Raw genomic sequence first — 24,009 nt, forward strand, 5'->3', positions numbered from 1 at the left:
CCACCTGATCCATGTGTATAAGGGAATAAAGTAATCCATTAATTCGTGGGGCCAATATCTTGCCCAGGATCTTGAAATCAGTATTTAGGAGGGATATAGGCCTATAACTCTCTGGGTCTGTGGGATCTTTATTGGGTTTGGGGATAACTGAGATATGAGCCAGCAGCATGTCCCTTGAGAGAGTGAGGTTATCATCCAAGGCGTTAAATAAATGCAATAAGTGTGGAGCTAAAATGTCCTTAAAGGATTTATAATATGCGTTGGTGAAACCGTCGGGACCTGGGCTCTTCCCTGATGGTAAGTTTGTAATGGCCCTAACTACTTCTGTAAGTGATATAGGTGCTTCTAAGGCTTCCTTTTGTGTTTGATCTAAGGCCGGAAGGTCTGCTGCTTTTATATAATCCCGCATGTCTGTTAGATGCTCCAATGTGTTTACGCTATCTAGATTGTACAGGGAGTGCAGAATTATTAGGCAAGTTGTATTTTTGAGGATTAATTTTATTATTGAACAACAACCATGTTCTCAATGAACCCAAAAAACTCATTAATATCAAAGCTGAATAGTTTTGGAAGTAGTTTTTAGTTTGTTTTTAGTTATAGCTATTTTAGGGGGATATCTGTGTGTGCAGGTGACTATTACTGTGCATAATTATTAGGCAACTTAACAAAAAAAAATATATACCCATTTCAATTATTTATTTTTACAAGTGAAACCAATATAACATCTCAACATTCACAAATATACATTTCTGACATTCAAAAACAAAACAAAAACAAATCAGTGACCAATATAGCCACCTTTCTTTGCAAGGACACTCAAAAGCCTGCCATCCATGGATTCTGTCAGTGTTTTGATCTGTTCACCATCAACATTGTGTGAAGCAGCAACCACAGCCTCCCAGACACTGTTCAGAGGGGTGTACTGTTTTCCCTCCTTGTAAATCTCACATTTGATGATGGACCACAGGTTCTCAATGGGGTTCAGATCAGGTGAACAAGGAGGCCATGTCATTAGATTTTCTTCTTTTATACCCTTTCTTGCCAGCCACGCTGTGGAGTACTTGGACGCGTGTGATGGAGCATTGTCCTGCATGAAAATCATGTTTTTCTTGAAGGATGCAGACTTCTTCCTGTACCACTGCTTGAAGAAGGTGTCTTCCAGAAACTGGCAGTAGGACTGGGAGTTGAGCTTGACTCCATCCTCAACCCGAAAAGGCCCCACAAGCTCATCTTTGATGATACCAGCCCAAACCAGTACTCCACCTCCACCTTGCTGGCGTCTGAGTCGGACTGGAGCTCTCTGCCCTTTACCAATCCAGCCACGGGCCCATCCATCTGGCCCATCAAGACTCACTCTCATTTCATCAGTCCATAAAACCTTAGAAAAATCAGTCTTGAGATATTTCTTGGCCCAGTCTTGGCGTTTCAGCTTGTGTGTCTTGTTCAGTGGTGGTCGTCTTTCAGCCTTTCTTATCTTGGCCATGTCTCTGAGTATTGCACACCTTGTGCTTTTGGGCACTCCAGTGATGTTGCAGCTCTGAAATATGGCCAAACTGGTGGCAAGTGGCATCTTGGCAGCTGCACGCTTGACTTTTCTCAGTTCATGGGCAGTTATTTTGCGCCTTGGTTTTTCCACACGCTTCTTGCGACCCTGTTGACTATTTTGAATGAAACGCTTGATTGTTCGATGATCACGCTTCAGAAGCTTTGCAATTTTAAGAGTGCTGCATCCCTCTGCAAGATATCTCACTATTTTTGACTTTTCTGAGCCTGTCAAGTCCTTCTTTTGACCCATTTTGCCAAAGGAAAGGAAGTTGCCTAATAATTATGCACACCTGATATAGGGTGTTGATGTCATTAGATGTGCATCTCATTACAGAGATGCACATCACCTAATATGCTTAATTGGTAGTAGGCTTTCGAGCCTATACAGCTTGGAGTAAGACAACATGCATAAAGAGGATGATGTGGTCAAAATACTCATTTGGTAATAATTCTGCACTCCCTGTATAACTTAGAGTAAAAGTTACTAAAATAGTCTGCTATTTGTTTGCTGTCATATAAGTGCCGTTTATCTGTTGTCACCAGCTTGTCTACTTGGGATCTGGCGTTCTGGGCTTTTAGGAGTTTTGCTAACAGAGGGCCTGATCGGTTTCCTTCATAAGCGTACAACTTCCTAATATTTAGTGCCTTTCTCTGTGCTTCTTTCATTAAGATACTATTTAGATCTTGTCTGGCTTTGGTTAATAGCGCATATGTCTCAGTATCTGAAAGCATGTTTTTGTGTTGGAGCTCTAAGTTTCCAAGTTGTTCTGTCAAAGTGTGAATTCTCTCATTATATATTTTCCTCCTAAACGCCAGGTGTTTAATACATTCCCCCGTTAAAACTGCCTTATGGGCTTCCCACACGAGTCTAGGTTCTACCCCAGGCACGGCATTTATTTGAAAATATTCCGCTAGTGATTTAGTTAGGGTCTCCTTTATTAATGGGTCAAGAAGGAGTGAGTTATCCAATCTTCATACGAAGGGGGTGACAGGGTGATTAGGCCACTTTAGACTAATACTTATCTGGGAATGATCTGACCAAGCGGTTGACTGAATATCGGTCTGTTGCTAGGGCTAGGTGGTTTATATCAATTAATAGATAATCTATTCTCGTGTAGACTGCCCAAGGGTGGGAGTAAAAGGTATAGTTTCTTTGGGAGCTGTGCTGTATGCGCCAAACATCTACCAGACCTAGTTGTGTCAGGCAATTATAAGTCGCGTTTGGGGGTCGGGCTTGGGAAAATGGCTTCCCGGAGGAGGAATCCAAGGTGGGGTCTAGTATAACGTTCAATTCCCCCCCCAAAATTAGGGTCCCTATCTTGTTGTCATTTATTAATTTGCTAAGTCGGTTAAAGAATTTAGCTTTGGTGTTGTTGGGAGCGTAAACATTCACCAGGGTTATGGGATTGTTAAACAGCATACCAATTAGTATAAGGATTCTACCCTCTTCATCTACTACCTTTTTCATTAATTTGAAATGAATATTTTTGTGTATTAGGATCCCCACTCCATTTGTTTTTTTGTCTGCGAGGGAGTTGAGAAAAACCGTTGGGTGCATTTTGGATAAGAATTTAGGTTCTGCCTTCCCCTTAAAATGAGTTTCCTGAATAAAGATAATCAAATCCCTGTGCTTAGCAAAGCATTTCAGTGCCACCAAGCGTTTTGTAGGTGAGTTTAGTCCCTTCACATTTTGTGAAATAATCGTCAGTGTGTTGTCAGTCATCTGTGTGTTTGTCGGTCGTGTGGGAAAGCTCTTACCCTGTACAGGAATTCAGCAAAAGTGGGTGGCAATACCTCTGCAGAAAGACGGCCTGGTTTGTGGCGAGAGACAGTAAGGAAAAAGGTTGAATATGGTAACTTTTCCCTTTTATGTGAAGCGGAGCTGACAGGCATAAAAAGAAAAACAAAAGCAAATTTAACATAACTGGAACAATACAAATTCTCAATACATCTCAGTAGGGTACAAAAAGGAACAAACCCTATACCTATTGATGGCAAAGAAAAGGGCAAGGGGTGGGATACGGGGAAAAAGAGAAATGGGTGAGGAAAAGGAGGAGACCAAAAGGGGATGCGGGGAGGGGTCAGGAAAGGGAAGAAGGCAAGAGAAAGGGAAAAAAAGGGGGGGGGAGCGGCTGGCCAAGGGTGAGAGAGAGAAATGAAGCACAGGAAATGGGAGAAGGAGAAATGAACAGAGAATGGCCAGCTCTATCTCAGGGGCGAGTCCCCGAACAAGGGTTGGTAGATTGGTGGCAACTAAAAAGCAAACATTTTAACAATTATTAATGGCTTTCGCTTGCCTTGAAGAACTTTTTGAGTAACTATTTCAACGCATTACCTCATTGAACAAATCTAACATGTTAATCAAGCATATGAGGCTAGAGATCAAAAACATAATAAATTGGTGGTGCTAAAAAAGCAAACACTTTAACTATAACAAATAACTTTTACTTGCATTAAAGAACTTTTTGAGTAACTATTTCAACATATTAACTCATTGAACAAACCCAACATGTTAATTAAGCATATGAGGCTAGAAAGCAAAACATAACCTCAGGTCAGCATAGAAGAAAGGCTCTGCATCAGCCATGCAGTAATTCAGGTTATTGCATCTTCTTCTCCATCTCCAGTCAAAGAACTAGAGGGGGTATTTTTCCTTTTCTTTGAAACAGTTGACCATTCTTGGCATTGCGGCCTTTGAGGGAGGTTAGACTGATTCTTATATCCCTGGTCTGGGTTTTTTAATGACGGGAGGGAAGGTTGAGATATTTCTAGTTGCTTGCAGAAACTGTCCAGGTCCAAAGGGCAACATTACAAGCAAAAGTCCCAATATAGCGCTCAAACCATTGCTGCAAACTTGTACAGAACCCAATTGGTAACTGGGGTATCACTGCAGTATCAAAATTCAAACGACACAGTTCAAAGTAGGCACAGTACCTTGATCCTCCAGTATTTGCAAACGCTGCACAAGCTCCCGGTCACGGTCTGTCCTCTGTAAGTGAACCCCTCCTTCCAATCACAACCAGGTGTGACCAATGCGCTCCGCTCCTCTCCAAACACAGCATCCACTCACGGAATTCCCCGCTAACTGCCCGCAGACCTCTGTAAGTCTGCACAAAATCAGCAGACAAAATAGAAAAAAGGGGGCGAGTCGGGACCACAGGCTAAGAGTTTAAAAGGTAAACTTTATTGCCATACAAAAATTAAAATAGATTTCACAGCAAAAAATATAACATATCAGATCTAAGACAGCAGCGGTCTGACATGTTTCAGCTCTCTGCCTTATTCATAGACTGTGCTGTCTTAGATACACAGCCTTCTTAAATTTACAAATCATAGTGACGTGTTATGTCTTTAGTTAACTCCTTAAATACCAGCTTGCACATATATGAATATTTCATTCCAGTGATATAAAAGGTTGATTCAAATGATTAGATACTACTAGAACATTACTCTACACTCTAAAATAGAAAAAGGTCTACTCAATCCACATAGATTAATGATACAAACATATACAATTATCCTATTCTAATAGTAATAGAGCTGTTAAATAATAAGTTTATCCAGACATTATTTAAAGTCATACAGCCAAATTTAAAGCGATATATAGCTAAGGTGTGTCACTTCTTGTCTATTAACATCATGACAAACTAATGAGAAATAATCTCAATATATACTACTATGCTTTATATTCCTAAGCTAATTTACCACATAATAACTAATGCTTCCTCATTATGATATAAGTAATATTTAAGGAAAAAATAATTCCATTTAATTTAGCCATACTTTAGCTGAATATTATTGATCACATTTTCTCTATCTGCACTTTATATCCTTTATAGGGATATGGCTATGGATATAGATATAGAAAAAGATGATAAGATAGGGAACAAGAGATAACTATAATAAAGAGTATTTTTATTTTTATTTTTATTAAATCATATAGAACTTTAGTGAGGCCACTGACAATGAATTATTTACAACAGTTACAAGATCTACACATATGCTCAAAGCATAGCGCTATCTATGATTCTCATCCCAAATGTAGATTTGGTTTTGGATAGTACAAAGGTATTTCTAGAAAACAAAACTAGAATGATAAATATATACAACTTATTTAACAGATATATCATATTTGTAGGACAACTAGCAATAAATTTATCTCCAGCAATTTATGAGGTCTGTATGTATATTAAGGCCCCCAGGGGCCCTTGTTCCCAGTTTAAAGATCCAAAAAGCCTCGCGCATGCGAAGCAGCTTGTCTCTATCACCCCCTCTATTGGGGACTCTCACCCATTCAATAATTTGCCACACTAAGTTGTCAGTACTACTATTGTGACAAAACTTTAAGTGTCTCGCCACTTGTGAATCAGGGTCATCAGATTTAATATCATAGATGTGTTCTTTTATCCGCTCTCTAGCTTCCTTTGTGGTAAGACCAACGTACTGCTTTAAACATTCTTGGCAAGTCACAAGGTACACTACATATGTGCTGCGACAGTTTGTGCAGGCATCAATAGTGAAAACCCTCTGGTTGTTTGTCGATTGGAAAGTTTTACCAGTTAACGTATATGAGCAAGCTTTACATCTAGTAGCACCACATCTATAGTGGCCCTTGCTCAGGGCTCCTATAAGTAACAATCTTGTCGTCCTTTGTAACTTTTATAGCAAAAGGGAAACCCCATCTGTATGGGATACCAAGGTCAGTTAAATGTAAAGTCAAATAGCGAGCCTCTTTTCGTTTTGCCAGTGTGAGGCTGCTGAGGTCTGCATATACCTGTATACTATCTTCTCCAAAGATGATCAGTGATTTATTTCTCGCCACCAGCAAGATCCTCTCCTTATCTGTGAATTTGTGACAACACAAGATAATGTCCCTTGGTGGTGCCGTTTTGGAAGGTCGTGCTCTCAATGCCCTATGGGCTCTGTCTAATACGATAGATTTGCCTGAATTCAGATCCAACAAATATTTGAATAGATTTTGAAGGTATGAAGCTATCTGTGCTTGAAGTATCTCTTCTGGAACACCTCTGATTCGGAGGTTCTGACGCCTACCTCGGTTGTCGAGGTCCTCCATTTGTTCCTGTAGCTGAACTATCGCTGTATTCTGATGTTGTATGGCTACTTTCAAGTTGTCTGGGGTCTTGGATGTATCCTCAACTTGCTCTTCCAGTAACATTACTCTGTTCCCTAGAGCGGTGATTTCCTTTTTAACACCTGCCAAGCCCTCCTTAATAGCCTGGTTAACCTGTGACATAAAAAGAGTAAGATCTTGCTTAGTGGGAAGGTTGTTTAGGTCGGCTTTTGTGAGTGGAGTTGTCTGAATATTGCTCCATTGAGGGCCACCCTCCAAACTATCTGTGCTGTCTTCTGCAATCACATTTGAATTTGAGGGCTTGAATCCCTCTTGTGGTTTGAAAAATGCATTTAATTTAGTATTTGTAGACATAGTTGGTTTGTTCAACTTTTCAGCTTTTTGCTTGCTGCGTGAGGTCATGATGGTCTTGTGCCAATAGGTATGTTAACTGTGTTCTCCACACCCACGTGCCAACAGGGTTAGCGTGAGGTAAATATGTTTTAGATGGCAAAGCTGCTGTATATTCAAGATTCAGCCGCTGTCGAGTGTTGGCTATACCTAACTAGATCAGGTATCCCCTTAAGGTTTTTCTTAGCGGGCTTAGAGAAAGTTAGGCTGTCTATCCATTAATAAAGTCACATCTCGTGCGGCCTCATTGAGAGGAGAGCCAGTGTTATAGATCTCCCCCCTTGATAAGTCACACACTATGCAGGCGATGATTTATGGGTATAAACAGGAGCACTAATTATAAAAGCCAGAGTCGGGCCTTGTCTCATATGCCAGGTACATCCGATGTCAGCAACCCTCCAATTGTTTACCCCTGCATCAGAGCAAAGTCTCACAGATATAAATAAAAAGTATACTTGCGGTCAGTGATAGGACTGGCGGTCAGCAGCGTCCCTGCACAGCACCTCTCAATTACCAGCTGCATCCGGAGTGATGCCCTATATCGCTGTTAAGTTTGATGAGCTGTAACTGCGCCACCATGCTCCAGTGTAGTGATCTCTGGTTAGGCCGCACGTCAGCGTCTTGCTTGTTGTGCCTCTGAGTGAGGATTTTTGCCGAGTGTCATGCTCTGGTGGTGTTCGGATAGTTAGTACAACCTGTTGCTGTAATTTTGGTGCCTTGTACTGTCCGGGAGACCCGCCGCCGGAGTTCAGAGCTCCGGAGCTTTCTTAGTCAGCGGCCATGTTCTTCGTCGGCCGGCTCCGCGCCCCTCAACTTTGTCTTCTAATTGTTTCAGATCTTGGTCATGGGAGCGGACATGTTGCTTTAGGGTTGTAAAGTCAGTCCTATGCATGACACCGTCTTCCTCTAGTTGCTCCACTCTGTAACTAATATCAGAAATCTCCTTTTTAAGATCTCTTCCTTGATGCACTGTTTAACCTGGGTTATCTAGGTGGTAAAATCATGCTTTGATGGTAATGAGGATAAGACGTCCCAGGGGATGGAGACCAGAGTGTCTGGTTCCTCTGATTCAGATTCAGAGGATGATTGAGGCGCTCAGGAGCTTGCAGATATATTAGCAGCTACTGGAGTGGTTTTCTGGCTAGTATTTTTGAAAAAAGTGTGATTTTTGGGGACATTTTTTATGGGAGACTTCTTGAATTTTATAAGCTCAAAAATGATTTAGGTATTTAAGCAGGTTTTAAGGAAAATAATCTGCTTGTAGTATTTGTTGAGAGTCTGTCTTTTGATTATACACACACAGGAAACTAGAGCAGTTGAGCTTATGTAGAGGTGCTGTATTATCACTGGGTCTAGCCCTTATAATGCCCCTGTTATAGCTTGTTAGATGGTATCATGCTTTAATGCATTAATGTTTATAAAGTTCTCAGTTTCAGGTAAGATAGAAATTAAAATGCATATTGATGTTTCTGCACTGGGTAACTTGTTAAGTGCTTTTAGCTATATCAACTTGAGTGTGTACGTTACTCACGCTTGTGAACGCTCATGCAGGCCAGCTTGTGATGAGGGGCCCTATTAGGTTGTGTTTTTGCAAATCTCTCCCATGATGCAGATCCAATTACCCTTGTGATAAGGCTTGCTTCCAGTAGTAGGTCGTCAGACATGCACGAGTGATCAGCGGCTGGGTTTGTTGTGCTCCGCTAGTGCGGTTAAAATTGCAGGCCCTCTCAGCCACGTAGAATCGTCATCGTCTTTAGCAAGCCATCAATGAAGGCTGAGCAGTGCTTCTGTATTGAACAGGATTGCAATATGTCACAGGCTGTGTTAACAGATTGCCTCCTCACCTCAGAGAGTCCTGTGGGATCCGTACATGGCTTTTGGATGTATGTTTCCTGGGCTTTGACTCCGGAGCTCACTTAACGTGTGGCCTTTTTGGTCGGAAGCCAGCTCCACCCCCCCTGTATTTGCTATTATTAACATGATACAGTGTACAAAAAGATAAATCCAAACAACTCAAATCTAATTTCTTGAGTTGGCAAAAGAAAAGCCTTTGTATTTGTAATTTTCATTTGGATTATTAATTATTCTCTCTTAACAAATGAAAAAAAACTTTTTTTAGAAGTTTTATGCTGAAATAATGTTTGCGGCTGAGGTCTTTTTTGGCAAAAGACATTTGGGATTGTGAAAATCCAGTTGACAATAAAAATGTGATTAACCCCTCAATTAGTTGTTTAAATACATCCTATATGTAGTCTCTATTAAGTAATGGGTTGCACTGTGTTTTCATTTAATGGCACAGTCAAAATTAAAAGGTTATGATGCAGATAGAGCATGCGATTTTAAACAACTTTCCAATTTGGCGCTCTGATAATAATAATAATAATTTACTCCTACTATTAAATTTGCTTCTTTCTCTTTGTATCCCTTTTTAGCACTAATTCTCTACTGGGAGCTAGCTGGTGATTTGTGACTGCACATACAGTATATGTCTCATGCCATTGGCTCACCAGATGTGTTCAACTAGCACCTAGTAGTGCATTTCTGTTTGTAGGTTTAATCTTCAACAATGAATACCAATAAAATTAAGCAAATTTGATAATAGAAGTAAATTGGAAAGATGTTTTAAATTGTATGCTGTAGCAAAATAATGACAGATTACTTTTGGCTTTACTGTCCCTTTAAGTTATTGAAGGCTTAAAAAGCTATTCTCCTTATCTACACTGCTTAGGCCTGTTAGGGACAACTATAAATGAGCCTATAAAGTAACAATCTAACATGGTAACTATGTTATTAGCTGTCTTAAGATATTAGTGTAATTTAAATTTCACTAATATCTCAAGACAGCTAATCACATAGGTATAAATTGTATTCTCTGCAGATAATTACCATAGTAACTATAATCAAGGGTCTACTAAGTGGTTTTTGGGTGTTCTAGGCTCTAAAGGGGTCTCTATCACCTCATATAAGTTAAGCACCAACATGGAGCAAATGAGACATGTTAAAAGAAGGGAGGCCCATCTTTCAAATCAAGAGTGACATGCACTGTTTCACTTTGAACCAATTCTCACAACGTATCTGAAATCAGGTAATTGCCATAACAATGTAGACTAACTCACAGCATTGGTTTTACGTTGGGTTTCTGGCAATTCTACAGTAGACCGTATTATCCTATTCACCATTGCAGTACATCATTAAACTCCAAATTTTAAATAGAGGCATTCCACCATTTAAGTATAGCTGTCAGATTATTGTAATAAGGTTCATCAGGCAGCAACCAGTAGCCTTATTTGGTTGTATTGTTGATGTCAGGGCTCATACATCCTTTTCTTCTCCGCAATTTAAAAGTTGCAGGCATTGGAATGAATGGGAGTTCTGAGAAAAAGTAAAAATAGGTTATGTTTTGTGAAAAAATATTATATATAAATATAAATAAATGTAAACACTATGTGGCCAAAAGAATGTGGACATCCCCACAAATTATTAAGGGTTTTCAACCACTCCTATTTCTACCAGGTGGATAAAACACAGCTAACAGCTATCAAATTTCCATAGACAAACATTGGCATTACAATGGGTCAGACAGAAGAGCTCTGTAACTTTAAACATGACACTGTCATAAGATGCCATCTTTGCCATGTCAGTTCATAAAATTTCTCCCCTACTAGATCTACCTTGGTCAACTGTAAGTGCTATTATTGGGAAGTGGAAGCATATAGGAGCAACAACAGCTCAGCAATGAAGTGGAAGATCATGAAAACTCAAAGAGCAGGGCGGCCACATGCTGAAATAAATAGTCTGTAAAAATAACCTATTATCTATTGCATCACTCACTACAGCATTCCAAACTGCCTCTGGAAGCAACATCTGCACAATTACTGAGCATTAGGAGCTTCATGAAATATATTTCCATGGCCAAGCCTCACATCAACATGCACAATACCAAACATCTGGAGCAAAGTGTTCTCTGGAGAGATGAATCGTACTTCCCTATCTGGCAGTCTGATGAAATAATCTGGGTGGGGTGGATACCAAGAGAATCCTACCAACAGTATTGCACAGTGCATACTGTAAAGTTTGATGGAGAAGGGATAATGGTCTGTAGCTGTTTTACAGGGTTTGGGCTAGACCCATTCGTTCCAGGGGTCATCTTAATGCTACATGATACAAATACATTTTAGTAAATTGTGTGCTTCCAACTTTGTGGTAATGGCTTGGGGAAAGCCCTTTCCTATTCCAGCAAGAACGTGCCCAGCAAGGTACATTGTCAAAAATAATAAAACTTACAAAAATAGTCTTGATGGCCTAAACATGTATACCTTTGAGGTGATACGATAGATTTTTTTAAGTATATTAAAGTTGAAGTTCAAGGTATTTTACATGAAAAGAGTAAGACCAGATCAAGTCTTCATGATCTCAAGATGAAGGCTAATTGGTTTAGGAGTAATTTGCTGAAGCACTTCACAGAAAGGGTAGTTAATTCATGAAATAAACTCCCATTAGAGGTAGTAAAGGCAAAAACACAGCAGGGGACATCCAGGATGCCAGGAATAAGCATACGGCTATCCTAAGAACTAATTAAGCGTATACTTTGCAGGAAATGGGGGCTGACATTTTGGGACTATAGTTCTTATCAACAGTTTAGGTTTCTATCGCCTAGATTTAGAGTTCTGCGGCCAAAGGGGTGCGTTAGCTATGCTGGCTTTTTTCTGGCCGCACCTTTTAAATACCGCTGGTATTTAGAGTTCACAGAATGGCTGCGTTAGGCTCCAAAAAAGGAGCGTATAGCATATTTACCGCAACTTCAACTCTCGATACCAGCGGTGCTTACGGACGCGGCCAGCTTCAAAAACGTGCTCGTGCACGATTCCCCCATAGAAAACAATGGGGCTGTTTGAGCTGAAAAAAAACCTAACATCTGCAAAAAAGCCGCGTTCAGCTCCTAACGCAGCCCCATTGTTTGCTATGGGGAAACACTTCCTACGTCTGCACCTAACACTCTAACATGTACCCCGAGTCTAAACACGCCTAACCTTACACTTATTAACCCCTATTCTGCTGCCCCCGCTATCGCTGACCCCTGCATATTTTTTTTAACGCCTAATCTGCCGCTCCGTAAACCGCCGCTACTTACATTATCCCTATGTACCCCTAATCTGCTGCCCCTAACACCGCCGACCCCTATATTATATTTATTAACCCCTAATCTGCCCCCCACAACGTCGCCTCCACCTGCCTACACTTATTAACCCCTAATCTGCAGAGCGGACCGCACCGCTATTATAATAAAATTATTAACCCCTAATTCGCCTTACTCCCGCCTCAATAACCCTATAATAAATAGTATTAACCCCTAATCTGCCCTCCCTAACATCGCCGACACCTAACTTCAAACATTAACCCCTAATCTGCCGACTGGAGCTCACCGCTATTCTAATAAATGTATTAACCCCTAAAGCTAAGTCTAACCCTAACACTAACACCCCCCTAAATTAAATATAATTTAAATCTAACGAAATAAATTAACTCTTATTAAATAAATTATTCCTATTTAAAGCTAAATACTTACCTGTAAAATAAATCCTAATATAGCTACAATATAAATTATAATTATATTATAGCTATTTTAGATTTATATTTATTTTACAGGTAACTTTGTATTTATTTTAACCAGGTACAATAGCTATTAAATAGTTAAGAACTATTTAATAGCTAAAATAGTTAAAATAATTACAAAATTACCTGTCAAATAAATCCTAACCTAAGTTACAATTAAACCTAACACTACACTATCAATAAATAAATTAAATACAATACCTACAAATAACTACAATTAAATAAACTAACTAAAGTACAAAAAATAAAAAAGAACTAAGTTACAAAAAATAAAAAAATATTTACAAACATTAGAAAAATATTACAACAATTTTAAACTAATTACACCTACTCTAAGCCCCCTAATAAAATAACAAAGCCCCCCAAAATAAAAAAAAGCCCTACCCTATTCTAAATTACAAAAGTTCAAAGCTCTTTTACCTTACCAGCCCTGAACAGGGCCCTTTGCGGGGCATGCCCCAAAGAATTCAGCTCTTTTGCCTGTAAAAAAACACATACAATACCTCCCCCCCAACATTACAACCCACCACCCACATACCCCTAATCTAACCCAAACCCCCCTTAAATAAACCTAACACTAAGCCCCTGAAGATCTTCCTACCTTATCTTCACCTCGCCGGGTATCACACCGATCCGTCCTGGCTCCAAAATCTTCATCCAACCCAAGCGGGGGCTGGCGATCCATAATCCTGCGGCTGAAGAGGTCCAAAAGAGGCTCCAAAGTCTTCATCCTATCCGGGAAGAAGAGGCGATCCAGACCGGCAACCATCTTGATCCAAGCGGCACCTTCTATCTTCATCTGATGAGGAACGGCTCCATCGTGAAGACCTCCAGCACGGATCAATCTTCTTCCGACGACGTCCAACTGAAGAATGATGGTTCCTTTAAGGGACGTCATCCAAGATGGCGTCCCTCGAATTCCGATTGGCTGATAGGATTCTATCAGCCAATCGGAATTAAGGTAGGAAAATTCTGATTGGCTGATGGAATCAGCCAATCAGAATCAAGTTCAATCCGATTGGCTGATCCGATCAGGATTATGGATCGCCAGCCCCCGCTTGGGCTTGGATGAAGATTTTGGAGCCTGGAACGATCGGTGATACCTGGTATGGTGAAGATAAGGTAGGAAGATCTTCAGGGGCTTAGTGTTAGGTTTATTTAAGGGGGGTTTGGGTTAGATTAGGGGTATGTGGGTGGTGGGTTGTAATGTTGGGGGGGGGGTATCGTATGTGTTTTTTTACAGGCAAAAGAGCTGAATTTCTTGGGGCATGCCCCGCAAAGGGCCCTGTTCAGGGCTGGTAAGGTAAAAGAGCTTTGAACTTTTTAAATTTAGAATAGGGGAGGGCATTTTTTTTATTTTGGGGGGCTTTGTAATTTTATTAGGGGGCTTAGAGTAGGTGTAATTAGTTTAAAATTGTTGTAATATTTTTCTAATGTTTGTAAATATTTTATTATTTTTTGTAACTTAGTTCTTTTTTTGTTTTTTATACTTTAGTTAGTTTATTTAATTGTAGTTATTTGTAGGTATTTTATTTAATTAATGTATTGATAGTGTAGTGTTAGGTTTAATTGTAACTTAGGTTAGGATTTATTTTACAGGTAATTTTGTAATTATTTTAACTATTTTAGCTATTAAATAGTTCTTAACTATTTAATAGCTATTGTACCTGGTTAAAATAAATACAAAGTTACCTGTAAAATAAATATAAATCCTAAAATGGCTATAATATAATTATAATTTATATTGTAGCTATATTAGGGTTTATTTTACAGGTAAGTATTTAGCTTTAAATAGGAATAATTTATTTAATAAGAGTTAATTTATTTCATTAGATTTAAATTATATTTAATTTAGGGGGGTGTTAGTGTTAGGGTTAGACTTAGCTTTAGGGGTTAATCCATTTATTACAGTAGCGGCGAGATTCGGTCGGCAGATTAGGGGTTAATAATTGAAGTTAGGTGTCGGCGATGTTAGGGAGGGCAGATTAGGGGTTAATACTATTTATTATAGGGTTATTGAGGCGGGAGTGAGGCGGATTAGGGGTTAATAACTTTATTATAGTAGCAGTGCGGTCCGCTCGGCAGATTAGGGGTTAATAAGTGTAGGCAGGTGGAGGCGACGTTGAGGGGGGCAGATTAGGGGTTAATAAATATAATATAGGGGTCGGCGGTGTTAGGGGCAGCAGATTAGGGGTACATAGGGATAATGTAGGTAGCGGCGGTTTACGGAGCGACAGATTAGGGGTTAATTATTGTAGGTAGCTGGCGGTGACGTTGTGGGGGGCAGGTTAGGGGTTAATAAATATAATATAGGGGTCGGCGGAGTTAGGGGCAGCAGTTTAGGGGTACATAAGTATAACGTAGGTGGCGGTCGGCAGATTAGGGGTTAAAAAAATTTAATCGAGTGGCGGCGATGTGGGGGGGCCTCGGTTTAGGGGTACATAGGTAGTTTATGGGTGTTAGTGTACTTTAGAGCACAGTAGTTAAGAGCCTTATAAACTGGCGTTAGCCCAGAAAGCTCTTAACTACTGACCTTTTTTCTGCGGCTGGAGTTTTGTTGTTAGATTTCTAACGCTCACTTCAGCCACGACTCTAAATACCGGAGTTAGAAAGATCCCATTGAAAAGATAGGATACGCAATTGACGTAAGGGGATCTGCGGTATGGAAAAGTCGCGGCTGAAAAGTGAGCGTTAGACCCTTTAATGACTGACTCCAAATACCAGAGGGCGGTAAAAACCAGCGTTAGGAGCCTCTAACGCTGGTTTTGACGGCTACCGCCCAACTCTAAATCTAGGCCAAAGTTTCTTTTTTTCTAAATGTGAATCTTTTAAAGTATATTTTTCATGCAAAAAACAATTGTTGCTGTATTTAATATCTGCTTTTTTAAATAAATGAAAGAACTGTTTGCCCTTTAAATTATAAATGTAAATTGGAAAATCCCTAAATTTGAATAATCCCTAAAAGGATGGACTAGATACATCACTCACATTAGACTGCACAGTTACATAAAAAAATATTATACTTCTAAGAACTCTGGCATCCATGTCTTAAGAGTAATTGCGTTATTATTATTTATTGTCTGATTACTTCAGCTACACAAACTTACCAGATTTTTTTATTAGACAAATTATTCTTTATACGGTCTTCAATTCAGTGACTGAATAAAACTAAACTTTTTATGAACACTAAAAGCCTCTAAATACTTATTTTTTATTGAAATATTTAAGAAGATTTATGAAATATGGAAAGAAAATATATACAAGGAAAAAAAATCACAACACTCAGGTATTGCCTGTTACTATTTCTGTGAGAAGAGTTTATTGAGTTTTTCTGATTATTGATGAGTTTCTATGAGATGCATTACACGGACCACCAAGTAATGTTTTAAAGGTACTTTTTACTTTAGGAACTTTGTGTCTCATTACGTGGAGTCCACAAATATTCTTTATGTGAAGGACAAACACTTACTTTACAATATAGTGCTCAGTAGAATAAGATGATTATTTGTCTCCATCGGATCTATAGTCAGCAAAGAATATGAAATTAGTGGGAGATAATAACTTGCACATTTGAAAGTAAGTCTTTAATATGATTTAGGAGAAGATTAATTAATAAATATTAACCTTATGGAATGTTGCTAATAATCATTATTAATAATTTAGTATTATTAAGAATACTTTTTTTATGGTTTGATCTAACAGAGGGCATTATTAAATGTAATATTAGCTTACGTTTGTTTTTTACACAAAACATATATTCCTATCTTGAATAAACCAATATTTTTTTGTCAGGTTTGCAAATGTGTATCCCTCTTAAAGGAACATTAAACTCAAACATTTTCTTTCATGATTCAGATAGAGCATACATATGTTAACAACTTTCTAATTTACTTCTATTATCATTTTGCTTCATTCTCTTGGAATCCTTTCTTGAAGAAGCAACAATGCACTACTGGTAACTAGCTGAACACACTGGTAAACCAATCACAAGAGGCATATATGTGCAGCCACCAATCAGTAGCTAGCTCCCAGCTTCAGAGACTATCTAGATATGGTGTTTAACAAAGGATACTAAGAGAACAAAGCAAATTAGATAAAATCAGTACAATGTAAAGTTGTTTAAATGTGTGTGCTCTATCTGAATCAGGCTGATGAATGCATTCTTCTCAGTCAGTGAGCAAGATTAGAAGTGCAGAATTATTACTGTGGTATTAGATTCAATTACATTATTTTTTTTATCATTTTTCCTTAACATTTGTTTTCAGGCAAAGAATAGTTTTAGTTCATAAAAACAAATTGTCATACATATTTGAAAAAAAAAATGATTGAGTTCAAAATCCCTTAAAGTTTGTATTTATATTCCTTTATGTGATATCATGTTGCACAGGAGGTCTGTTATTAGTGATGTCGCGAACAGTTCGCCGGAGAACAGTTCCCGGCGAACATAGCTTGTTCGCGTTCGCCGCTGCGGGCGAACATATGCGATGTTCGATCTGCCCCCTATTTGTCATCATTGAGGAAACTTTGACCCTTTATCTCACAGCCTTCAGACACATTTGAGCCAATCAGCAGCAGACACTCCCTCACAGACCCTCCCAGCTCCTGGGCAGCATCCATTTTAGATTCATTACGATCTTGCTTTCTTAGTTAGAGGAGGTTTAGTGTTGCTGCTGCTGACATTATAGGGAAATAGATAGCTAGGCTAGTGTATTTAGTGTCCACTACAGTCCTGAAGGACTCATCTAATCTCTGCTGTAAGGACAGCACCCCAAAAAGCCCTTTTTAGGGCTAGAACTTCAGTCGTTTTTTTTTTTTTTTAATTTTATTTGCATTTGCCTGGCTTTCAGCCTGTGTGTGAGGCTCACAGCATATACTGTGATTAGTGCCACCACTGATATCTGCTTAACATTAGTGTAAATTTAAACAACAAAACTTTTAAATCATTTTGCTAGTGTAATCTAATTTCATTTTCTATCAGGCCTGTGTGTCAGGCTTACACAGCGTATACTGTGGTTAATTGCTGTGCCAGCCACCACTCATATCTGCTTAACATTATTTTAAATTTTTTAAAAAAACTTTTAAATCATTTTGCTAGTGTAATCTAATTTCATTTTCTATCAGGCCTGTGTCTCAGGCTCACACAGCATATACTGTGGTTAATTGCTCTGTGCCAGCGAGGCAGCCACCACTCATATCTGCTTAACATTAGTGTAAATTTAAACAACAAAACATTTAAATCATTTTGCTAGTGTAATCTAATTTCATTTTCTATCAGGCCTGTGTGTCATGCTTACACAGCATATACTGTGGTTAATTGCTGTGCCAGCAGCCACCACTCATATCTGCTTAACATTATTGTAAATAAAAAATAAAAACTTTTAAATCATTTTGCTAGTGTAATCTAATTTCATTTTCTATCAGGCCTGTGTCTCAGGCTCACACAGCATATACTGTGGTTAATTGCTCTGTGCCAGCCACCACTCATATCTGCTTAACATTAGTGTAAATTTAAACAAAAAACTTTTAAATCATTTTGCTAGTGTAATCTAATTTCATTTTCTATCAGGCCTGTGTGTCAGGCTTACACAGCATATACTGTGGTTAATTGCTGTGCCAGCAGCCACCACTCATATATGCTTAACATTATTGTACATTTTAAAAAAAACAACTTTAAAATCATTTTGCTAGTGTAATCTAATTTCATTTTCTATCAGGCCTGTGTGTCAGTCTCACACAGCATATACTTTGGTTAATTGCTGTGCCAGCCACCACTCATATCTGCTTAACATTATTGTAAATTTAAAAAAAAAAAATGTTAAATCATTTTGCTAATGTAATCTAATTTCATTTTCTATCAGGCCTGTGTGTCAGGCTTACACAGCATATACTGTGGTTAATTGCTGTGCCAGCAGCCACCACTCATATGTCACTGTGAAGCGGGCGTAACCCTTACACTACCTGATCGATACTACATCATACGTGATGTTTTAAAGCACGTTATTCAATTTTTTTTTAGGAATGTTAGGGGATTAAGGCACTTTATGGCTTCAAACTAGACTCTGCATCAACTATGTAATTTTCCGTGGGAGTTTTGCCATGGATCCCCATCCGGCATGCCACAGTCCAGGTGTTAGTCCCCTTGAAACAACTTTTCCATCACTATTGTGGCCAGAAAGAGTCCTTGTGGGTTTTAAAGTTTGCCTGCCTATTGAAGTCAATGGCGGTTCGCCGGTTAGCGAACAGTAGCGGAAGTTTGAGTCCGCCGTTCGCGAACCGAAATTTTTAGGTTCGCGACATCACTATCTGTTATATCATTTTACTTGAAATATAACAATCCTTTATTTATTTATTGAAGAATAGAGTTTCACAATACCTAAATAAAAAAGAAATGGCATATTTTGCAATACAAGACAGAATGTTTATCGTAAAATTGGTACTCTATGATCGCGAGGTATCTGAGCATGGGCAACCAGCCACCTCCAGGAAAACAGTGCCAGGTTATATCTGGCATTCATATTTCTGTGAATAAAGTTATTCTTTTCCATTAACAGTTGAGTAAATTTTGACATGGTGAGAATATAATCACACAGATGGCATGATGTTCAGGATAGTAACTGAACCTGCAGCTTTGTCTAGCAGTTTTAAAGGTTTGGTAACTGTGCAACACCTGTTCTAGCCATAGGTGTCATTTAAAATATACAAATAAATATGTGACACTATGATATGTTAATTTGTTTCAAATGATTCCACAATATTCAACAATAAATAAACCATAAATAAGATCTAAGACATATAACAAATAAAACAAAACACTATTTATTCATTTTTATTAAAAAATCAGTTCCACCAAAAAAAAAAAGTGAATGCACTTTAAAGCTATAATGTATTTCCTTTGAGGTATAACATTAAACACAAAACAGTAAACGACTCACAAGCTTGATGGCATTTATACTGAAGGTGCTAAATGAGGCTTATAGAGAATCCACAGTACCCCAGCTTTCTGGCAGCCAACATACAGCTTTCACCCAACTGATCTTCTGAAACAGTTTATAAACCAACTACTGAAACTGTAGGAAAAACAGATTTATTACATTAAAATGATATAATCTGCTGCAACATGTTTTGTCAACCTTAAAGGGACACTCAAGTCAAAATTATACTTTCATGATTCGTGATTGGCTGAGGTCTGTCATATGATACAGGGGGCTGGCAAATGGCAGAAGAAAATAAATTTGCCAAAAAAAAAAATCTACTGCTTTTGTGAAATACAAAGTAAGTGTTATTGCATTGTCTTTTATTATGCACTTGTTAATTATGCAATTATACTGTATTTAGTGGTCATTTAAAATCTTTCACAGGCTGTTCCACATGTCATTTGTATTTATTTGTGTCTTTTCAGCTTTCTTATTTATCACATAACTATTTACAGTAAAGAGTACTATATAGGTGCTATATAGGTTTATTATAGTTCATACAATAAAGAATTATTGTTTAAAATAAAGTCTAATTACTTTACTTTTTGTTATTTCTCTCTTTGAATGCATATAAACTGGGTTATTATTTTTAATTCTTTTTAAATACACTGTATACTTGATCTAAAAAATCTATTTATTATCAATGTATCATAATTTAAAATAACAATATCCTAAGAATGCAAAGGCTAATATTGTGACTAAGACAATTAAAAGCCTACAAATAAATATTATTTATTCAGTAAACTTATCATAAACAGTGCTCCTTCAGTAAAAACACATATGTTAAATCAAAGTAAACCTAAAAAGAAACAGATTGTGCAAAAACAAAACAAACACAAACTTACTTATTTTCTTGCATAATGAGCAGTTAGAGATTCTCAGTGTAGCCCCGCCCCCAGTATGATAAGGGAGCTGACATCTTTGAAATGTAGGTTACATTCTGACTGATCTAAGCAGACGCAAGTCTGACTCCCTGTTATCTAGTCTATTCACTTAAAAGTAACCAGCCTAGAACACTGGTTTTCACACCTGTCTTCAGGTCTCCCCAACAGGCCAGGTTTTCAGGATTAGCTTGGGTGAGAGCAGGTAAAATATACATGGTTACTAATCAGCTGATTATTTCACCTGTGCTCTAGTTCAGATAACCTCAAAATGTGGCCTGTTAGGGAGGCCTAAGGACAGGTTTGAAAACCATTACTCTAGAAGTTTTATGACATCCAGCTAGATAAAACCTTCCTGCAGCGCTCCCTCCTCCTTGTAAGGCTGTAACAGGAAGTAAAGGACACTGCACAAATGTAGGAAAAACAAACCAAAAGGTAAAGTCCATTTAAATAGATGAATAATACATATTGCAATTATTTTGATTAAGTATAACACAGCTTAGTGCTTTTTTATTGCAACAATGAAACAGACTGTTTAACATCCCTTTAAAATCCTTGCTTGTCCTATGTGTTATTGATTATGTCTTACACAAGATTACCACTGACCTTACTGATAACATCAGATACAAGATTATGGATGAATAATCAATTAAATAAAAAATCACAGGTCCTCTGGCTGCAAATAAATTAACTCTTGCTTTACTAATTGTGGTTGTGGGCCAATTCTTACCTTGTTTTTATACATAAGTTAATTTAAAATGAAAGATAAAGAAAATATGGAAAGAAAATAATGTATGAGATAGCTACTTAAAGGGATATGAAAGAGTCCACCTTTAGTAAAATAAATAAAAAAATAAATATGGATCAGACTGATATACTACAGGAAAGTTCTTCTCTGTGAAAAGTATTACTGAGCTAAAAGAAGCTGCACCCAGGTGGTAAATCGACATAGAACAGGCAAACAATAGTATTGAGCCAGTTGTTCGTCCCTGTGAGTGTGCTTCTCTGTGTGTGTATATATATATATATATATATATATATATATATATATATATATATATATATATATATATAAAGTCCAAACAGAAAGGCACTCGCCGGGTCTTGAAATATCGAAATAGCTTCTTTATTAAAGGTGACGTTTCAAGGTTTCCCTCGTCCTCAGACCAACAAACATACAGACAGTGTGACTTACCAAACTTTAAATGCATCTCCACCAGCGGCGCCACTAGCAAGAAAACGGAAGTCCTAGTGATCACGTGGTAACGCTCCACGTCATTGGTCACTATGGCAACCGGAAACGCAACTCGGCAAAGCCATTGTGTAAACAAATACTAAGTGGCAAATTAAAAACACAATGCATACATGGTATAATATGGCTATTATATCTCCTAAAGTATGGGATCACCAGGATATATGATGGATTGAAAAAGGGGTGTCTTGCCCCCGGGGAGTATATACATACAGAGTACATGGAATGGGCTGTAGCAACATAAATCGGCTATTCAGTGCGAAAGCAAATGATATAAAATGCAACTATTTTAAAAGGCACAACAAATATAATGAATAATGTTGAATTGAATATAGTCGATATTGCATAAGACAGTATCGTAGCACAAATATGTTGTAAAGTTGCAAAGTGACAGACACAGATGTACAATTGTATCCAGGTTTGTTCGTCCTCTATACAATATGCAACCATTACCAGTATGGATAAATTAAAAAAACTCCCAATGTATCCTTTTAAAACTATATGGCAAATAATCTACATGTTGCATCATAGGCATGGTATTAAAACCCATCTGCGGGGTTGCCAAATATATGGTCTGTTAACTAACCCAAATTGGAAATCCGACCATAATCCATTTGAAGAATACCAAAATTAGATCGTAGACTCCCAAAGAGAATCATAGACTCCCAAAAAAGGAGGATCGTTGACTCTCCTATTCAATTTAAGCAGGAGGAGACTTCATATATAACAGTGCCAGTCTAGATGGACATTTAGGCCCTGTGGGGCCATAGTCCCGAGTTCATAGATCCACCGTGTCTCATGTTGTAATATCATCTTCGCACGGTCCCCTCCCCTCGTAGGTGGTGGTATGTGGTCTATACTTATATACTTTAAGTCGGCAACCTTATGTTTGGCTTAAGCGAAATGCCTAGCCACAGGCTGGTCCCCTTGTCTATGGCTGTTCGGATTGCAGACCTGTGGTTCGCCATCCTGGTCCGAAGATCGTCCACTGTTTTTCCGATGTAGAATAGTCCACATACACAATGGAGGAGATAGACTATGTGGGTGGTGGTGCATGTGACTCTATGCTTAATCTTAAAGCTCCTGTTTGTATAGGGATGTCTGTACGTATCCCCTGTAGTGAGACCTCCACAGGTTACCCAGCTTACACAGTGGTAACATCCTGGTTTTACTTTAAACCATGTGTCTTTGATATAACATTTCCTGGGGTTTGTTTGAATTTGCTGGACCCTAAGGGATTTGGCCCTGCGATATCCAATTCTTGGGGGAAGAGTTCCATATAGGGGAAGATCTTTGTCCGTATTGGACCAATTGCGTCTCAAGCTGCCAACCAGAACATGTTTATCCACATCATATGTGGTGGTGAACATCAGCCTGTTGCCTTGTTTTTCCATGTTTTTGGATAGTAGGAGACTCTGTTTATCAGTTTTGATCACGTCTTGTTTGATTTCCTTCAGATGTTCATGTCTATATCCTCTTAGCTGAAATTTCTGTTCCATCTCGTCAATCTGTTGTTTCATGAGATCTTGGTCAGAATTATTTCTCTGATGGTTCGTTTAAACTGAGAGATGGGTAATGCTTTTTTTAGAGCAGGAAGATGGCAACTATGTGCATGGAGGAGGGAGTTTTTGTCAGTTTCCTTTGTAAATAAAGTGGTTTGTAATCACCCATTTTTCTTCAAAAATCCTTAGGCCCAGGAAGTCTACAGTATCCCTGCTAGATGTCACTTTGAACTTCAGTGCTGGGTGTGTCCTATTCAGATTCTCAAACCATTGTGTAAGACCATCCTCTGTTCCATGCCATAGCAAAAATAGGTCATCTATGTATCTTCTAAATTATGTTATTATTTCATCTGCAAACAGAGTGGTGCCAACTTCTCTCAAACTCTGCAATATACAGATTGGCATAGGTTGGGGCCACGTTCGACCCCATGGCAGTGCCCGCTATTTGCAGGTAAAAATCTTTCTCAAAACAGAAATAATTAATTTCAATATAGACAACCAGTAGTTCCCTGATAATTTCCACCGGTGGACCAATATACGGGTATCGTGCCAACTGTGTCATGACAGCCTCCACACCTTTTGCGTGGGGTATAACCGTATACAGACTGGTCATGTCCAATGTGACCAGCACTGTATCAGTCTGTATATCAGGTGTTCCATTCAGCACATTAATCATAGACCCTGAATCCAGGAGTAATGTGCCCATGTTTTTCACCAAGGGCTGTAGCAAGTGATCCAAGAAGGTGGCAATAGGTGGCAA

General features: G+C 38.5%; 1 long non-coding RNA gene across 1 annotated transcript in view; it reads right to left on the minus strand.

Annotated features, from left to right (window-relative positions):
* Positions 1-10,345: 10,345 nt before the first annotated feature.
* The window catches only part of LOC128651542 (uncharacterized), a 66,526-nt gene continuing 52,862 nt past the window's right edge, over positions 10,346-24,009 (minus strand). The window contains exon 3 of the long non-coding RNA XR_008401117.1: positions 10,346-10,399. This is a non-coding gene — a long non-coding RNA (uncharacterized LOC128651542). The remainder of the gene's footprint in view (positions 10,400-24,009) is intronic.

The sequence above is a fragment of the Bombina bombina genome, chromosome 3, assembly GCF_027579735.1.
Source record: "Bombina bombina isolate aBomBom1 chromosome 3, aBomBom1.pri, whole genome shotgun sequence".
In the NCBI taxonomy this organism is placed as follows: Eukaryota; Metazoa; Chordata; class Amphibia; order Anura; family Bombinatoridae; genus Bombina; species Bombina bombina.